Source organism: Pygocentrus nattereri, chromosome 20, assembly GCF_015220715.1.
Source record: "Pygocentrus nattereri isolate fPygNat1 chromosome 20, fPygNat1.pri, whole genome shotgun sequence".
In the NCBI taxonomy this organism is placed as follows: domain Eukaryota; kingdom Metazoa; phylum Chordata; class Actinopteri; order Characiformes; family Serrasalmidae; genus Pygocentrus; species Pygocentrus nattereri.
The window spans coordinates 1,471,324-1,477,323 of NC_051230.1; the positions used below are offsets into that span (position 1 = coordinate 1,471,324).

Consider the following 6,000-nt stretch of genomic DNA (forward strand, 5'->3'; position numbering starts at 1 on the left):
AACGCTCAGGTTAGTAAACTAGTATATAATTATAAACGCTCAGGTTAGTAAACTAGTATATAATTATAAACACTCAGATTAGTAAACTAGTATATAATTATAAACGCTCAGATTAGTAAACCAGTATATAATTATAAACGCTCAGATTAGTAAACTAGTATATAATTATAAACACTCTGATTAGTAAACTAGTATATAATTATAAACACTTAGATTAGTAAACTAGTATATAATTAGAAACACTCAGGTTAGTAAACTAGTATATAATTATAAACACTCAGATTAGTAAACTAGTATATAATTATAAACACTCAGGTTAGTAAACTAGTATATAATTATAAACACTCAGGTTAGTAAACTAGTATATAATTATAAACACTCAGATTAGTAAACTAGTATATAATTATAAACACTCTGATTAGTAAACTAGTATATAATTATAAACACTCAGGTTAGTAAACTAGTATATAATTATAAACGCTCAGATTAGTAAACCAGTATATAATTATAAACACTCAGATTAGTAAACTAGTATATAATTATAAACACTCTGATTAGTAAACTAGTATATAATTATAAACACTCAGGTTAGTAAACTAGTATATAATTATAAACACTCAGATTAGTAAACTAGTATATAATTATACATGTTCAGATTAGTAAACTAGTATATAATTATAAACACTCTGATTAGTAAACTAGTATATAATTATAAACACTCAGGTTAGTAAACTAGTATATAATTATAAACACTTAGATTAGTAAACTAGTATATAATTATAAACGCTCAGATTAGTAAACTACTATATAATTATAAACACTCAGGTTAGTAAACTAGTATATAATTATAAACACTCAGGTTAGTAAACTAGTATATAATTATAAACACTCAGATTAGTAAACTAGTATATAATTATAAACACTCAGATTAGTAAACTAGTATATAATTATAAACGCTCAGATTAGTAAACTAGTATATAATTATAAACGCTCAGATTAGTAAACTAGTATATAATTATAAACGCTCAGATTAGTAAACTAGTATATAATTATAAACACTCAGGTTAGTAAACTAGTATATAATTATAAACGCTCAGATTAGTAAACTAGTATATAATTATAAACGCTCAGGTTAGTAAACTAGTATATAATTATAAACACTCAGGTTAGTAAACTAGTATATAATTATAAACACTCAGATTAGTAAACTAGTATATAATTATAAACACTCAGATTAGTAAACTAGTATATAATTATAAACACTCAGGTTAGTAAACTTGTATATAATTATAAACACTCAGATTAGTAAACTAGTATATAATTATAAACACTCAGGTTAGTAAACTAGTATATAATTATAAATGTTCAGATTAGTAAACTAGTATATATTTATAAATACTGAGATTAGTAAACTAGTATATAATTATAAACACTCAGGTTAGTAAACTAGTATATAATTATAAACACTCAGATTAGTAAACTAGTATATAATTATAAACACTCAGGTTAGTAAACTAGTATATAATTATAAATGTTCAGATTAGTAAACTAGTATATATTTATAAATACTGAGATTAGTAAACTAGTATATAATTATAAACACTCAGGTTAGTAAACTAGTATATAATTATAAACGCTCAGATTAGTAAACCAGTATATAATTATAAACACTCAGATTAGTAAACTAGTATATAATTATAAACACTCAGGTTAGTAAACTAGTATATAATTATAAATGTTCAGATTAGTAAACTAGTATATAATTATAAACACTCAGATTAGTAAACTAGTATATAATTATAAACACTCAGGTTAGTAAACTAGTATATAATTATAAATGTTCAGATTAGTAAACTAGTATATAATTATAAACGCTCAGATTAGTAAACTAGTATATAATTATAAACGCTTAGATTAGTAAACTAGTTTATAATTATAAACACTCAGGTTAGTAAACTAGTATATAATTATAAACACTCAGATTAGTAAACTAGTATATAATTATAAACACTCAGGTTAGTAAACTAGTATATAATTATAAACACTCAGATTAGTAAACTAGTATATAATTATAAACACTCAGATTAGTAAACTAGTATATAATTATAAACACTCAGGTTAGTAAACTAGTATATAATTATAAATGTTCAGATTAGTAAACTAGTATATAATTATAAATACTGAGATTAGTAAACTAGTATATAATTATAAACACTCAGGTTAGTAAACTAGTATATAATTATAAACACTCAGATTAGTAAACTAGTATATAATTATAAACACTCAGATTAGTAAACTAGTATATAATTATAAATACTCAGGTTAGTAAACTAGTATATAATTATAAACACTCAGATTAGTAAACTAGTATATAATTATAAACACTCTGATTAGTAAACTAGTATATAATTATAAACACTCAGGTTAGTAAACTAGTATATAATTATAAACGCTCAGATTAGTAAACCAGTATATAATTATAAACACTCAGATTAGTAAACCAGTATATAATTATAAACACTCTGATTAGTAAACTAGTATATAATTATAAACACTCAGATTAGTAAACTAGTATATAATTATAAACACTTAGATTAGTAAACTAGTATATAATTATAAATACTCAGATTAGTAAACTAGTATATAATTATAAATACTGAGATTAGTAAACTAGTATATAATTATAAACACTCAGATTAGTAAACTAGTATATAATTATAAACACTTAGATTAGTAAACTAGTATATAATTATAAATAATCAGATTAGTAAACTAGTATATAATTATAAATACTGAGATTAGTAAACTAGTATATAATTATAAACACTTAGATTAGTAAACTAGTATATAATTATAAATACTGAGATTAGTAAACTAGTATATAATTATAAACACTCAGATTAGTAAACTAGTATATAATTATAAGCACTCAGGTTAGTAAACTAGTATATAATTATAAACGCTCAGATTAGTAAACTAGTATATAATTATAAATACTCAGATTAGTAAACTAGTATATAATTAGTTGTTTGGTTAGTGTAGTGGTTGGTTAGTGTAGTGGTTAACACCTCTGCCTTCTACACTGTAGACTGGGGTTCAATCCCCCACCTGGGCAGCACCCTCCACTATACCAATAAGAGTCCTTGGGCAAGACTCCTAACATCACCTTCGCTTACATGTGTAAAAATCAAATTGTAAGTCACTCTGGATAAGAGCGTCAGCCAAATGCCATAAATGTAATTATAAAGACTCAGTTTAGTAAACTGGTATATAACTATAAATGCTCAGTTTAGTAATCTAGTATATAAGTATAAACACTCATTAGTCAATTAGTATATAATTATATTAATTAGCACACCTATACTCTGTAATAGGAGATTTTAGTCCATAAATGACCCCAATAAACACTCCTATGTGCTAGAACATGAGATATTAGTTTATAAATGATGCCAATAAACGCAGCTACACACTAGAATAGGAGATATCAGTCCATCATCGACCCCAATCAATGCTCCTATACACTAGAATAGGAGATATTAGTCCATAAAGAATCTTAATGAACATTCCTGTTTGCTAGAATAGGAGACATTCATCTATAAAGGACTCAAATAAACACTCATATACACTAGAATAGGAGATATTAGTCCATAATGGAGCCCAATAAACACTCCTATACACTAGAATAGGAGATATTAGTCCATAATGGAGCCCAATAAACACTCCTATACACTAGAATAGGAGATATTAGTCCATAATTGAGCCCAATAAACACTCCTATACACTAGAATAGGAGATATTAGTCCATAATTGAGCCCAATAAGCACTCATATACACTAGAATAGGAGGTATTAGTTCGTAAGTGACCTGCCAGATATTAAAATGTGCCAGAATCATCACTCGATGTGCAGATTTCATCAGTGTAGCGCAGGCCGAACTAGCAAGCCACCCTTGGCATTGCTGGTTGTAGCCTACGCTGCTAGCTTCTCTATGATGGCTGAAGTTACTCTGAGCCTGTAAGACCAGCTGTAACGTCTCAGTTCTTCGATTCTGTTTGTCTGTGAACGCAGAGACGTTGATCTGAATCTCTTCTCGGACAGGTTTGACTTTGAGCCGAGTTACTGTCGTCATTTGGCTACCTGAGAAATAATGCTTTTTAAATCCCCCTGTTCTGTCGCTGCTGTTGCTGCTGTTGTTGTTGTTGTTGTTGTCTTTAGTTTACGTAAGTAAACACTTCAGAAGTTGCGATGGAGGATCCGCTGTCGCTCGGCGTCGGCTCGTTAATGTTGAGCGATTCGGAGAGCGAGTTAATGAGTTCCCCGTAGGCCCGCCGGCTGCTCCCCGCTGGGTCCCCGCACTCATGTACTTATACATCCTGTCTGCTTTCAAATCAATTACATTTTTATCAGATAGAAATGTAATGCGGCTTGATTGAGTTCTCAGCGCGACAGCCAACTGTGTTTTCGCGAGGCAGGAAACGGAGCCAATTATACCAGGAAGTTTAATCAAATTAAATTCCACTTCACCCAGATGCACCCTTTTGTAGAACGCGACTGAAAATGTTTCTCTGGTAATGTGGTTCTGTGTTCCGTAAATGTGTCTGGGCTTATGATAAATTTCTTTTCATGAAGAGGAAATATTTGGGGCTAAATGAAATGTGACGAGCGCCACTTCTAACCGAGGACTTCGGTCCTTATTCTGCTAATTTCACGTCGTCTGCCATGTTTGTTTGTTTTGTTTACTTTCCTGTTCGTGAACTTCAGGCTTGAATGTGTCTCTGATGGGTGATTAGATCCTACAGCTCTAGAGTTTCAGACGGTAAAGTCTGCTCTCCTTTTGAGGGTCTGTATTTTGAATGGTCGTGTTGTCTTTTCTGCATCGAGTACTAAAGTATTATAGTAAACAGAAACTTCTATACGCTGGGAGATATTAGTCATAAACGACCGCAGTAAACACGCCTATGCTCTAGAATAGGAGATATTGGTTCTTAATTGATCCTAATATCACTCTCAAACACTAGACTGGGAGATATTGGTTCATAAACAGCCTCAATAAACAGTCCTATACACTAGAATAGGAGATATTGGTTCTTAAATCACCCTAATATCACTCTCAAACACTAGACTGGGAGATATTGGTTCTTAAATGACCCTAATATCACTGTCAAACACTGGAATGGGAGATATTAGTCCATAAACGACTCCAATAACATTCCAAAACATTAGAAAAGGAGATATTAGCCCATAAAGAGCCTCAATAAACAGTCCTATACACTAGAATAGGAGATATTGGTTCTTAAATGGTCCTAATATCACTGTCAAACACTAGACTGGGAGGTATTAGTCCATATTAGACTCCAATAACATTCCAAAACACTAGAAAAGGAAATGGTAGCCCATGAACAGCTTCAATAAACAGTCGTATACACTAGAATAGGAGATATTGGTTCTTAAATGATCCTAATATCACTCCCTAACACTAGAATGGGAGATATTAGTCCATAAACGACTCCAATAACATTCCAAAACACTGGAAAAGGAGATATTAACCCATGAGCAGCCTCACTAAACATCAGTATATGGTAGAATAGGAGATTTTGCTTCATAAATCACCCTAAAAACTCACCTATATGCTACAAGAGATATTACTCCATAAAGAACCTTAATTAGCACACCTATACTCTGTAATAGGAGATATTAGTCCATAATCGACCCCAATAAAAGCTTCTATGTGGTAGAGCAGGAGATTTTAGTCCATAAATGACCCCAATAAACACTCCTATATGTTAGAACATGAGGTATTAGTTCATAAGTGATGCCAATAAACGCAGCTACACACTAGAATAGGAGATATCAGTCCATAAACGACCCCAATCAATGCTCCTATACACTAGAATAGGAGATATTAGTCCATAAAGAATCTTAATGAACACTCCTGTTTGCTAGAATAGGAGACATTCATCTACAAAGGGCTCAAATACACACTCCTATGTACTAGAATAGG

The 6,000-nt window shown here is 30.3% G+C and overlaps 1 protein-coding gene and 1 long non-coding RNA gene across 13 annotated transcripts in view; one reads left to right on the forward strand and one right to left on the reverse strand.

Annotated features, from left to right (window-relative positions):
- Nucleotides 1-6,000, forward strand: part of fbrsl1 (fibrosin-like 1) — a 546,240-nt gene that overhangs the window by 274,149 nt on the left and 266,091 nt on the right. The window lies entirely within an intron of this gene.
- LOC108413211 overlaps nt 1-6,000 on the reverse strand; it is a 75,166-nt gene that overhangs the window by 68,163 nt on the left and 1,003 nt on the right. The window lies entirely within an intron of this gene.